The 14,470-nt window shown below is 35.5% G+C and overlaps 1 pseudogene; it reads right to left on the bottom strand.

Moving 5' to 3' along the window:
• Positions 1 to 249: 249 nt before the first annotated feature.
• Positions 250 to 9,265, bottom strand: LOC143437349 (vomeronasal type-2 receptor 116-like; annotated as a pseudogene).
• Between the last annotated feature and the right edge of the window lie 5,205 nt (positions 9,266 to 14,470).

Below are 14,470 nucleotides of genomic sequence, written 5' to 3'. Positions count from 1 at the left end.
TACACGTACACATCAAAATGACGGAAGCTATGCTTCAGTTGAGATTACCTATACTCAAAATTGAGGTTTGTGTACTCATGAATGAAGCCATTTTCTACCAAGCCTTAGTCATGGGTATTTCATTAGGCAGTGCTATCCTGCTGTGATAGTATATTATTTAAAATTTTTGTATGACTTAGTAGTACTTTTGTCAAGACAAAGCAGGAAGATATGTTGAGTTCCATCTAACATTTTAAAACTAATGAAGTTTCAATGATGAAACTTATCTTTGTACTTCTGAAAAGAATTTAAATCTTGTCTCAATAAAATAACATAACACTTTTGGATGAAAATACACCCTAGCAACCCAGCACTTGAAGCCAAGATGGAGAAGACCTCCACAACTAACATGACCTTTCCCCTGGTGCTGTGGTACACAGGGAGGAAGGTGATCCAGACACTGCAGAACACCAGCATGCTGAAAGTTAGGAACTTGGCTTCATTGAATCTGTCAGGAAGGTTCCTAGCCAAGAAAGCCACAGTGAAGCTCCCCAGAGCCAAGAAACCCAAGTATCCCAGGACAAAGTGGAAAGCAATGACAGAGCCTTTGTTGCAAATAATAACAGTCTTCCCATGTTCAGATTGTATATCTCTGTCAATAAAGGGAGGAGATGTTACCAACCACTTTCCACAGAGAAAAAGTTGGATTAGGGTACACATGGGGATGACCAACTTAGGTGCTGCTGTTATAATCTCTTTCATCCTTCTTCCAGGGGTAGTGAGCTTGAAAGCCAGGACCACAGTTATTGTTTTGGCCAACACAGTAGAAATAGCCACTGTGAAAAACACTTCAAATGTGATTTGCTGCAGAATGCAGGTGGCCTGGTTGGGATGTCCAATGAAGAGCAATGAACAAAGAAAACAGAAGATGAGGGAGATGAGCAGGATGTAGCTGAGAATGCGGTTATTGGCCTTCACAACAGGAGTATCCTTGTGCTTCACAAAAATGACGAGTACTAGAATTGTGATGGCCGAGAAGCACAGGGCCATGCAGGCTAGAGCCATCCCCACTGAATCTTCATAAGCCAGAAAGGACACAGCTCTTTGGAGGCAGTGAGTTTGCTCTAAGTTGGCATACTTATCATCTGGACACCTTACACACTGTTCCATATCTGCTAGTGAACAATAAACCATTATAAGATATCATAATTATGTAGGCAATAATTATGTATTTGTATTATTAATAGGATATATCAAAACATAGTTTAGTTTTGAGCATCTATTTCATTCCTTATTGCCATAGGGACCACTGACTTATGATTGCTCTCTATTAACATATGCTTGGTGATGGAACAAAACACCATCATAGGAAATGGAACATAAAAAACATTATGAAACAAAACAAGGAAAAATATGATGATGAATAATATGCATCGTCTCAGATTATGTCATTCCTCAAACCGTAAATTCACAACTCACAAACAAGAGTAGGGTGCATACATAGGTATTGATGCCAGTTCATGAAACACATTATGTACTTTGCTTTGAGAGTTGTTCCCTTTGTCTATACCTACCCATAAGCACCAGAGCACACAATTCCTCATGCAAATACTGTTTGCAATAAGTAATATTTTCATTCTAGAAACTGTATGCCTCACTGACAAATGCATGTCCCTGTCATTATGGTAAGATCTCTTTCTTCCCAACTACACATTTAAAGCTATAAGGCATGAAGATTATGGATATTTACATTCATCCCTCTTTCCTTAGTTAGGCTGGGATTGATGATAAGTGCTATCCCCTCTCTTGCTGCATTCTTGAAATCTTCACTCTTGTTTTAATTCTTTGACAAGACATGCTTAAACCTTTAAGCCATCTAAGCTCTTAAAATATATTTCATTAAACAATAACTGTTAGCAAGCCAGCGGTGGCACAGCGGCTTAGGTGGCTGCCTCCAGAGGGCAGCTGTGCCTTTCTTCCCGAGTTCGAATCCCGCCATCTCTCTTTCTTCCCATGTGTTTCATGGGAAAAAATAAAAATAAACAATAACTGTTACCCTGAGCATCTGGTCTTAATTTAAAATCAGTTGTGAAAGAAATGTGCTGTTTGTAGAATATACTTCAGATTATTTCCTAAGTCCAAAAGAAGTTGATATGATTTAACTGATTAAGTTCTAAACACGGGAGTTTAGGTCTTCAGTTTCCATCTAGGCCATATCATATTTCTAGTCTGGAATGAGAATGTTTTGAATTCAGCATTTTTTTCTGCATGAAAGCATGTACCTGTTTCATTGGAAACCTCATTTTCTGGGCACTGGACACAGTCAAAGCAGCAGTCTGCTGTTTCTTTCTGATGAATTTTCCTGAATCCAGCAGTACATGGTACACTACACATGGAGGAGGGAACCTGAAGCAACACACACACACACACACCACTATATATATATATATATATATATATATATATATATATATATATAGTGAAATGAACTATATATATATATATAGTGGTGTGTGTGTGTGATATATATATATATATATATATATATATATATATATATATATATATAGTGGTGTGTGTGTGTGTGTGTGTGTGTGTGTGTGTAGTTCATGTGTACATCATATGTATAATGACCCATAGATTGCTATGTGGGACATTAAAAGATATGGCTATAAATATTCCCCTGATAACCAGCATTACTTAAATATTTCAGGGACATTTTTATTTGTATTACCCCGAAATGCACTGAAAGTCACAGTACATTTATATAACATGTAATATTATTTATGCAACATTCAGTTTGTAGCAATTTAAAATTTTTCCTTCCAAAACTGATTAATCAAAAAGGAATGTTTATTTGGCATCAGTTTCTCTATAATTATTTATAAATAAAAAATAAGAACACTGAGTTGTATGGTAAATCAAGAACAAGTTGTTTGATGAGTATGAACAAAATATGTTATATAAGACACTCATAAAATTAATGAAGATTTCCTAAGTTTAAAAGAAAACGTTGAACCCTCTATCCAACCAACCCCCTACTTCTATAAGGGAGCTCCCCTACCCACCCACCCACTTCTGCCTCATCACCTTGTCTTTTCCCTATGCTGGGGCACCAAGCCTCCAAAGGAACAAGGGCCTCCTCTCCTACTGATGCCCGATAAGGGATTCCTCCACAGAATAGGGGAAACCAGGAATGCTGATGATATTTAAAACGTAAATAAATAAAATAACTAATAAAAAGATATAAATTTAAAAAAAACCTTGAATCTGGAGAAAGATTTTTGTTAATAAATATGTGCTGTTCTTAGTTAAACTATAAGTATGTTCACACAGAATCAAAAAATTCTGTAATTTACATATAGTTACAAATTTTTAATTATATATATGTACATATATAATACTATATGTTTAATAAATATATGCCTGTGTCATGTCGTTGAATAGGCTAGTGGGTGCAACTGAACATGGAATCCAGAGGCCTTTGATCCCTATGAACAGATTTACATGAAGTTGAGAGTTATCAAATTTTGGTGATTGGAACTGAGGATGGTCCTTTGTAAAAGTAGCAACTGGTCTTAACCACAGAGCTATTACTTCAGTGCCTCATACTTTAAAATTTAGATATTCTGAAAAAAAAGCTGTGGTATACCCACTGATGTTCCTCCTGTGGCCCACTCCAGGTCTTCAGATATGTGAAGTTGTTGACTCTGTGGGAAACAAGGAAAATAGCTTCCTAATTTCACTTTTAATCCAAAGCCTTGTGGAAAATTCCAAGTGAAGAAAATGTCATATTCTTCACACTGATTTTCTCTATGGTTCATGTTCACCAGTTCTCCAACAGGGTTAGTAAATACCCTGGTTTTCAACAAGGAAGCCATCTAAATGAGATGCATCATTAGATAATTACATATGCATATCAATAAAGGGAATGCCAAATTCAGAATTTCCTCTAATTTTTTAAAGACTTTCAGAAAAGACAGCTGTATTAAAATAATCTTGTGTAGTAAAATAAAATATACCTTATTGATAATTAAAATTAATATACTGAATACAATTGTTCGATGATAAAATGTGCTAGAAAAATTACCAAATATCAAGTAACATGGTGTGTTTGTGTGTGTGTTTCTGTGTGTATGTAGTGTGCACATGTTTGTCAAAAATACTTTGTAAAAAAATGGAAGCCATGTATGTGCAAATGAAGGCGAAGTCTGAATGTCTGCAAGTTGTGAAAATTAAGGATGATTCTGGGTCTTTCATATATATATACCTTATGCATGTACAAAAAACCCCACAAACTTAATAAATTGTGCAGTCTTAGTCATTTATGGTTATATAAATAATTGTTAAGTTAAATGAATAACTATTAATCCCAGCTCATGTACCTGTTCTTTATTTATTTATTTATTTATTTATTTATTTATTTATTTATTTATTTGAGACAGGATTTCTCTGTGTAGACCTGGTTGTCCTGGAATTCACTCTGTAGACCAGGCTGGCACTCTAACTCAGAAATCCGCCTGCCTCTGCCAATCGAGTGCTGGGATTAAAGGTGTGTGCCACCACTGCTCAGCTCATGTACCTATTCTTGAGAAATTATTCTTTAGAAAAATATTCTAACCTACTCATCACTTAAGGCTTTTAGATAAAACTCTTGGCTCCTATTTTTAATTTTGAGTTCATTTGGTGAAATGTTGAGACACGTTTTCACAAAACTTCCTGATATTCAAAAAATGTATTGTTTCCATTTAAATCTTATCCCTGTGTATGATATTTATCCATTTAAAGATTCAATGAGGAGTTTTGCAATGTATAAAACTTTCTATTGAGAGAATAATCTCTAACAAATGTACAATTGTTTCTCAGAGTCCATTTAAAAGATCACATTGATTTATCTAAACATAATGAAATGTAAGAAACTTTACCTGCAGACAGTCCATGAATACTCCCTTGGGTTCTGCCATTTTCTGAGACTCTACTTGTTGAAGAATGAGTTCATGGTAGGTGTAGGCCACAGCATAAATCGCGTTATACAAATTATAACCTTCATCACTCAGGACCATGTCATATTTGTGCAGTGTTGTCCATTCCAATGTGTTGATGAATGTAAAAGGAATCATTTTATTGCTGTTCTTAGAGATTGAACAATTAAAATAATTCCACCCCAGGACAGAGTCAGAAATGCTTACGGGGTATTTCTCAGTGTCAATTGTTTGCATAAAATTCCTAAGTTTAGCAGTCTCACCTTTGTGGTGTGTAAAAGTGACAGTCCCATGGAAGAAATCAAGGGTGAAATCTTTTTTATTTGTAATGACATCCCATTGTGAGGTTGTGATCCAGATTCTCTGAGCACCTAAATATCCTCATCGTCTAAGGCTGATTTCTAAAGTAGAGTTCATGTCACCATAAATGACAACAACCCTTGCTGTTGATGTTGTAATTTGTTCATCATATACCTTAGCCCTTGTCATGTATAAGTGCGTGTTTTCTGGGATCACATTCACAAAAGCCAAACAGATCCCTTTCCTTTGCATTTCTTCTCTCATGTCTGAGAGAAACTGAATACCTTGGTCATTGTCTGAGATGACCAGTCCAATCCAAGTCCATCTAAAATGAAGCATCAAGGAGACCATGCCATAACACAAATGGGTGTCCTTCGTGGCTACCTGATGGGCAAAGGGCAACTGGTCATGGTCACTTAGGTTCGGATTAAATGGTCCAAAGAAAACCTAAAGGATGCGGAAGAGAAGATGAAACATCCACATGAGGAATATAATTATTAGGACACTTGGACTTACATACAGGTAATGTTACTCACCTTCAGAACTCCTGTTAAGAATATTAAGATTTTACTATATACATATCTATTTCTATTAGATTCTAGACTATTTCTGATAAGTCTGAATGTCCTATAAAACAGTTTTCTCTGTTTGCTTAGATATGATTTTTAACTCTTTATCACATATATGTATATATACAATATATAATATATATACTATGTATATACACATATATATACACACACAATATGTGTGTGTATGTGTGTAGCAGCACACACATAAATGCATGCTCTTCAAGCTTTGTTGTAGGCACATGCAAATGAAATTTAAAAGTTGTTAACTATTCCAGTGTTATGCCTTTTTACCGTTGGTGTCCTAGAATAAAGTGCTAGTCTTAAGGATGATTTCCATGATGGTCCTATAATGTCTGCACCACACGTTGGATCTAATCCACAGATATAATTAATAAAATCCAAACTATGGTTTTGTTGTGAATATACTAAATCCAGAAGTCCCAATGTATCTCCACATAGGCCAACAATGATGTCAAATATCAAAGACATGTTGGGTAAAAGATAAGGATTCTTGTTGATCTCTTCAGCAGCAAAAATCATTACCAGAAGAAACTCAGATTTTCTTTTTTGTATTCTAGAACAAGGCATAAAAATGATTAAGGGAGATGTATGAAACATGAAATATAAATTGCAAAAGTTTGTAATATGAGACATGCTATATTTCTGTCTAAATTTCTTGAATAAGTTTTATAAATTAGAAGTCTTTAGAACTCCATACAATTTAAGAATTCATAGATGTATGGTACTATAATATGCTAAATTTTGTATTTGTGAGAACTGATATAGATTATTTATATCTCTGTCATCTTTGAACTAGATTCTTGTCCTCTTGAGCAAGACTACTCTAAAGTATATTTGGAGTTGTAATGCCACAGATAAATAAATAAATAAATAAATAAATAAATAAATAAGCATGGCTGAAACTACACATAAATGGTATAACACATTCTCCTTAAAATTTTTAATATTTAAATGCAATTTATACATCATATTTTTATTGAATATTTTGAGAATCAGGTAATATATTGCAAATTTGTTCAACTTTTATATTCATATTTTTAATAACCTAAAAATATTAATGAATATTTAATAATATCCATAACCATGAATCCTATATCTAACATTGAGTACTAAATTGTTTCAAGACATACAAAATATTTTGGGGGGAATTTAGTAAAGGAGAATAAAATATTAAAAAGGAATCATTAAAAATTATATTCAAAAGCCCTTATATGATATCGTGTGGGAGTATTCAAAGCACATTATACATCTGTGTACATTGTCTAACAATCAGTATACTTAAAATGATTATCAGTGTTTGTAGGAAAGAAATTATTTCATCAGTAAGAATATTTTACAGATTTCAAAATAGCAAACTCTCTTTGTAGTAAACATTAAAAATGCTAGCTTTATGCACAGTGAAAAAAATTATCAATAATATTCTCATGATTTTTGTAGAACATGATGTTAATATATTCAAATGTTAATATTCAACAAACAATAATTATTTTAAGATATATTTTATATAAATCAACTTATCTATTTCAAAATATACAATATGATACAATTATCCACATAACTAGAATATTAACCTTTTTGATCTTTTATACATCAATTTAATGTTACCTTTCAGTGTGTTGTTATTAGTCAATTTCATAAAAAAAGATATCAGATTTCTCTTAACACCTCAGTCTTCTTAATTCTTTGAGAACCTTTAAGTGATATCTGAACACAGAAATCTTCTTTCTCTATGAAATGTGCTCACCTGGCCCAGGACAGATGGCAGATTATCTACTACTATTAGAAATTACCTCTTGTCAGAAGTAAAAATGAAAAACATCCTCTTTTGATGAAATTTGCAATTTCAATAGGACTGTTTGAAGCTAAGTTTTTCTTTTGAAACCTGAAAAGTGCATTGGCCCAGTTCATATATTTATAATTTTAAACCTAATTATGGCTTATAAAAATGTCACCAATGAGGATTTTCACTATTTTTCTACTGAGGTGTAGGATAAAACAGAATACATCAGAAATAAAATTCCTACTGACCTAACAGAGAAGTATAATAATGTGAAGCCACCATCACTGTCAAAGTTTACACAGTGTTCTGTGGCTAACAATTGAGAAACATATTCTTTAAATCCTAAAGACATGAAAATTGAATAAGAGATTGGTTGGAAATTCAAAGACAGAAAACTACAGGAAAACTCAGTCACAAAAAAAGTAGTCCCAGTCATACAGATTATGTAAAATGTGAATGATTTCAACACTCTTTCCTACATGATCGGCAGGCACAAATGATAACATCTCACACTTGGGATCTCAGAACTATGTAGCCACATTAAGAACAGGTTCTTATCTACAAGAAATGCATTTATTCTCCTAGATCTCCTCTAATGTTATATTTATTTGATAATTAATAGATATATTGACCATCTACCTGATAGTGATAATAAGCCTAATATGTGACTGAGTATTTGCATAATTGGACCAAAAGATTATTCTGGTAACAGAATATGAAGCCTGGAAGTCTTTATCCACATTAAGTGTCAACTCCAGAATGGCAGGAGGGATGCATTTAAAGACTATTTTAAAAATCAAGGTATATATATATATATATATATATATATATATATATATATATATTCATGTAATCAGGTATAGTAGACCAGCACATACACAAATATTTCAGTGTCTGAATGTATGCCTAACTTTTATATATATATATATATATATATTCATGTAATCAGGTATAGTAGACCAGCACATACACAAATATTTCAGTGTCTGAATGTATGCCTAACTTTTGGAGACCAAAATTTGATAACCTTTTCATGAAGGCATTTAGATGCCTGCTCATACAAGAATCAATGGCAGACAATAGAATATAGGCAGTGTTGGAGTCTTTTCATATTGAGCTCTTTCCAAAGGTGAGAATTGTGAATGCAAGGTAGATGAAGAGACAACTTTTAAGATAAGATGTGCACAAACACTCAACAGAATCCAGTCTCTCTCATTGTCCAGCATTGTGAATTGGAGCCCAGCATAGTAAACATAAACTAAACTGTGACACATTTCAAAGTATTAAAATAGTCATTGATGTAATAATTTTTAGTAGTTCCTAAAGTAACAGGGGGGAGAACAGGACAGAACCCAACAGTTTGTGTATACACCTAAATATTTCTAATTCATGACACTGAAGCAAGAAACATAGTTAGTGACTTACCTAAAAGGAATAAGTTCATTATAATCAATGTCTTCAAAAGCTTCTTCCAATGCTGAAAGCATAAAACCACAGTCACTTCTCAAATGTCCATCATTATCTTCAATATTCTTTATCCTCCAAAAGCAACTGAGTTCAGTCAAACAGCACAAGATGAGAGAAAACTTCAGGAGCAAAAAGGAAATAGTGAAACCACGCAGCTTCTTCATGTTTGCTAGGATCTAAGCCAGAGCAATTGCTTAATCTGTTTCTTATGCAGACAAACATCACACACACACACACACACACACACACACACACACACACACACATTTACAACTATGTGTCTGTTTTTAAGGCTACTGCTGTTTGGAGATCTACTTAATTATATTCAACAATAATTTTCCACTCATCTTATGTAATGCTCCCTGGATTCAGTGGGAAAATTCTTGCTTCAAGCTCTACATCTGAGACCTGAAAACTTTTGATCAAAACATTGTTGAAAACATGTTGTGAAGATCATGTTCTCCGTCCTCAGGTGCCATGATTTCATTCATATCCATGGCATAAATATTTTCAGAAAGTATCTTCTCCTGGACAGCTGGGACCAGACCATGTGTCAACAGCCATATGTATGAACACAATGGATCTCATCAGAACTTCCATAGTAAGACAAAAGTTGAGAAGGTCATAAGTGTTCCTTAACATTTAGACATTGAGTTTGATCATGGGACATTATATCTTCCATTGTCTAGTGCAGGGAAGGGCACTCTCACATGCAACATTGAGGCAGGAGGTGACCATGCTCTCTGTTGTTCATATACTATTGTATGCTAGTCATGTTCACAAAATCTCCTCAAAATCATGTAATTCCTGTCGTCTCTAGAATATGTCATCATGCTGAATCCAATGATGACTTGAGTTATAGAGATTCATCACTCATCCTGTCCATTATCAGTACCTGCAAAGACATTCACTGAGTTATAATGCTGATATCTTGCTTGATAATCAGTCCCTGGTAGTCAGTGTCATTTGATAAAACATTTCTTTGGTTGATATTTGTTAACACTTCATTAAAAAATTTGAGAACAATTTCATACATTTTATTCAAAGGAATCAAAGAAATTAGATGTCATTTATGAGAGAGAATTTTATTGCTAATGTTAGTATATACTTATAGTTTTCATTCTTGTCTAGTTGGTATTTGTTTTGATACAGTCCTGTCTTGGATTACATTGCAACAACACAGATGTATTTCTCTTATGGTCATTTATGTAACTTGGTTAGATTACAATTAGTGACACAGATGGAACATTGAATTGATGTGTTTTTTTGAACTTCCTTATATTTTTGCCCATAATATCCACACTGTGTTAAGTGGAGTCTTTATCACAATTTCTGTAATGGTTAGTGTGTTACTGGCTTATAGTAAATATTGCTATGGAGTTTATTGTGCTATCTTAGTTACTATGAATGAGAATTTGTTTCATACTTTGGTTGAATTATGAATTTGTGAGTTTATATATTTTTAGTACATTTGCAGACAGACCTATAGATTGTATAAATTGAGTGTCTTGTTGTGATAGTCTATACTTTTTGTATACTGAGTGGTAATGCTGTGTCAAAAGAACTGGAAATATGGATGGAGGCTGACTCTACACACCATTGTGCTCAGTTCAATACTTGGCTGCAAGCATTTGCATATGTATTGGGAAGGGTCTGGCAGAGCCTCTCAAGAGACAGATAGATAAGGCCCCTGTCAGCAAGCACTTCTTGTCACCAGCTATAGTGTCTGGGTTTACTGGCTGCATATGGAATGGATCCACAGGTGGGGAATTCTCTGGATTTACCTTAGACAGGAACAATTATGAGTTAATATTATTGAGATGAGTGTGGGACCCCATGCCTTAATCGGGTGCAGAGCCTATCCTCGGTCTCCATAGTTTTTTTTCTCCCCCTTTTTTGGTTATTTCAGCTAATGTCATCCCCATTGGGTCCTAGAAACCTCTTTCTTTCCTGGCATCTAGGACTTTCTGTTGGCTACCCCAAGTTTTCCATCACCCATTGCTACACACCTCTCTTCAATTCCTTGACACTCTGCTCATCTCCCCTGTCTCCTCCCACACCTGATCCTGCCCGCTTTCCCTCTCCCCTCCTTCTCTTCCTCCAAATTCCCCCCTACCCTCTAACTTCAGCGAGTATTTTGTTCCTCCTTCTAAGTAGTACTGAAGAACCTACACTTTGGCCTTTCTTCTTCTTGAGCTTCATGTGTTCTCTGAGTTGTTTCATGGGTATTCTGAGCTTTTTTCCTAATATCTACTTATCAGTGAGTACATACTGTGTGTGCTGTTTTGTGACTAGGACCTCACTCAGCATGATATTTTCTAGTTCCATCCATTTGCTTAAGAATTTCATGAATCCATTGTTCTTAATAGCTGAGTAGTACTCCATTGTGTAAATGTACCACATGTTCTGTATCCATTTCTCTATTGAAGAAAATCTGTTCTTTCCAGCTTCTGGCTATTATAAATATGGCTACTATGAACACAGTGAAGCATGTGCCGTGATGTATGTTGAAGCATCTTTTGAGGATATGCCCAGGAGTGGTATAGCTGGGTCCTCAGGTAGCACTATGCCCAATTTTCTGAGGAACCACCAGACTGATTTCCAGAGTGCTTTACCAGCGTACAATTTCACCAGCAATGGAAGAATGTTCCTCTTTCTCCACATCTTCATCAGTATCTACTCGCACTTGAGTTTTTGATCTTAGCCATCTATGGTGAGAAGAAATCTCAGGGTCTTTTTGATTTGCATTTCCCTGATGACTAAGGGTGATGAACATTTCTTTAGGTGCTTCTCAACCATTGGAGATTCCTCAGTTGAGAACTTTTTGTTTAGCTCACGACCCCATTTTTAATAGGATGATTTGGTTCTCTGGAGACTAACTTCTTGAGTTGTTTGTATATATTGGCTATTCCCCTTCTATTAGTTGTAGGATTGGTAACAATCAAATCTGTAGGTTGCCATGTTGCCTTGATGACATTGTCCTTTCCTTTACAATGTTCTGAGATCCCATTTGTGAATTGTTGATCTTAGAGCCTTGACCATTGGTGTTCTGTTCAGTAATTTTTTGCCTGTGCCAATATTTGAGGCTCTTTTCCACTTTCTCTTCTATTAGATTCAGTGTATTTGGCTTTTTTGTGCAGGGCCTTAACCTTTTAGACTTGAATCTTGTACAAAGAGATAAGAATGGATCTATTTGTATTCAACTCCATGCTGATTGCCACTTGACCCAGTATGATTTGTTTAGTATACATTTTTTACCCACTGGATGGTTTTGAATTCTATGTCAAAGATGAGGTAATCATGTTTGTGGGTTTAATTCTGGGTTTTCCATTCTATTCCATTGATTTACTTGCCTGTCTCTGGACCAGTACCATGTGGTTTTTTATCACAACTGCTCTGTAGTACACTTTGATGTCAGGAATGGTGATTCTCTCAGAAGTTCTCTTATTGTTGAGAATAGTTTTCACTATCCTGAAATTTTTGTTTTTCCAAATAAATTTGGGAATTGCTCTGTCTATCTCTGTGAATAATTGTGTTGGAATTTGTTGGGGATTGCATCAATTCTGTAGATTGCTTTTGGTAAGATGGCCACATGTTAATCCTGCTTATTTGTGAGCACAGGGGATCTTTTTATGTTTTGAGGGTTTCTTCAATTTCTATCTTTAGAGACTTAATGTTCTTGTCATACAGAGCAACAGTGATTAAAATTGCATTGTATTGGTACAGAGAGACACGCAGAAAGATCAAGGGAATAGAATTGAAGACACAGAAATGAACCCATACACCTATGGTCCCTTGATCTTAGACAACGGAGCTAAAACATTCCTATGGGGAAAAGACCCCATTTTCAACAAATGGTGTTGTTTCAACTGGAGGTCAACATGTAGAAGAATGCAAATTGATCCATTGTTATCTGCTTATACAAAGCTCAAGTCCAAGTTGATAAACAACCCCCACAAAAAAAACCAGATACATTGAAACTAATAGAAGAGATGGTGGGGAAGACCCTTGAATACCTAGGCACAGGGGAAAAGTTTCTGAACAGAACACCAATGGCTTATGCTCTAAGATCAACAAATTGTCATTGTCCCATTGTCAAATGGGACCTCATAAAATTGCAAAGCTTCTATAAGGTAAAGGACACTATCAATAGGACAAAATGACAACCAATGGATTGGGAATAGATCATTACCAATCATACATCTGATAAAGGGCTAATATCCAATATATACAAAGAAATCAAGAAATTATACTCCAGACAACCAAATAACCCTATTAAAAATGGGGTACAGAGCTAAACAAAGAATTCTCAACTGAGGAAACTCAAATGGCCAAGAAGCATCTAAAGAAATGTTCAGCATCCTTAGTCATCAGAGAAATGCAAATCAAAACAACCCTGAGATTCCACCTCACACCAGTCAGAATGCCTAAGATCAAAAACTCAGGATATCATAGATGCTGGTGAGGATGTGGAGAAAGAGGGACACTCATTCATTGTTGCTGGCATTGCAAGCTGGTACAACCACTCTGGAAGTCAGTCTGGCATTTCCTCAGATAATTGGACATAGCGCTACCTGAGGACCCAGTTATACCATCCCTGGGCATATACCCAGAAGATGCTCCAACATATAATAAGGACATGTGCTTCACTATGTTCATAGCAGCTTTATTTATAATAGCCAGAAGCTGGAAAGAACCTAGATGTCCTTCAACAGAGGAATGGATACAATAAATGTGGTACATTTACACAATGGAGTATTACTCAGCTATTAAAAATAATGAATTTGAAAAATCCTTAGGTAAATGGATGGAACTAGAAAATATTATCCTGAGTGAGGTAACCCAATCACAAAAGGACACACATGGTATTTACTCAGTGATAAAGTGGGTATTGGCCCAAAAGCTTGAAATAGCCAAGATTCAACTCACAGCCCTCATGAAGCTCATGAAGAAGGAAGACCAAGTGTGGATACCTCAGTCCTACTTAGAAAGAGTAACAAAATACTGAAGGGAGCAAATATGGAGACAAAGTGTGGGACAGAAACTGAAGGAGGGTTCGTCTGGAGACAATTCCACCTGGGTATCCATCCCATGTGCAGTCACCAAAGGTAAAGGCTGATGTGGATGTCAGGAAATACATGCTGACAAAAGCCTGATATGGCTGTGTCCTTAGGGGTCTGCCAGAGTCTGACACATTCAGAGGCAGATGCTCACAACTAACCACTGATCTGATCAAGGGGTTTCCAATGGAGAAGTTAGAGAGAAGACTGAAGGAGCTGACAGTTTTTGTGGCCCCATGAGGAGAGCAACAATACCAACCAACCAGAGCTCCCCAGGGTCTAAACCACTAGCCTGGGAGCACACAGGGA

This window comes from Arvicanthis niloticus, chromosome Y, assembly GCF_011762505.2.
Source record: "Arvicanthis niloticus isolate mArvNil1 chromosome Y, mArvNil1.pat.X, whole genome shotgun sequence".
Classification (NCBI taxonomy): Eukaryota; Metazoa; Chordata; class Mammalia; order Rodentia; family Muridae; genus Arvicanthis; species Arvicanthis niloticus.
The sequence above is the reverse complement of the archived record's forward strand: the minus strand, read 5'-3'. Positions and strand labels throughout refer to the sequence as shown.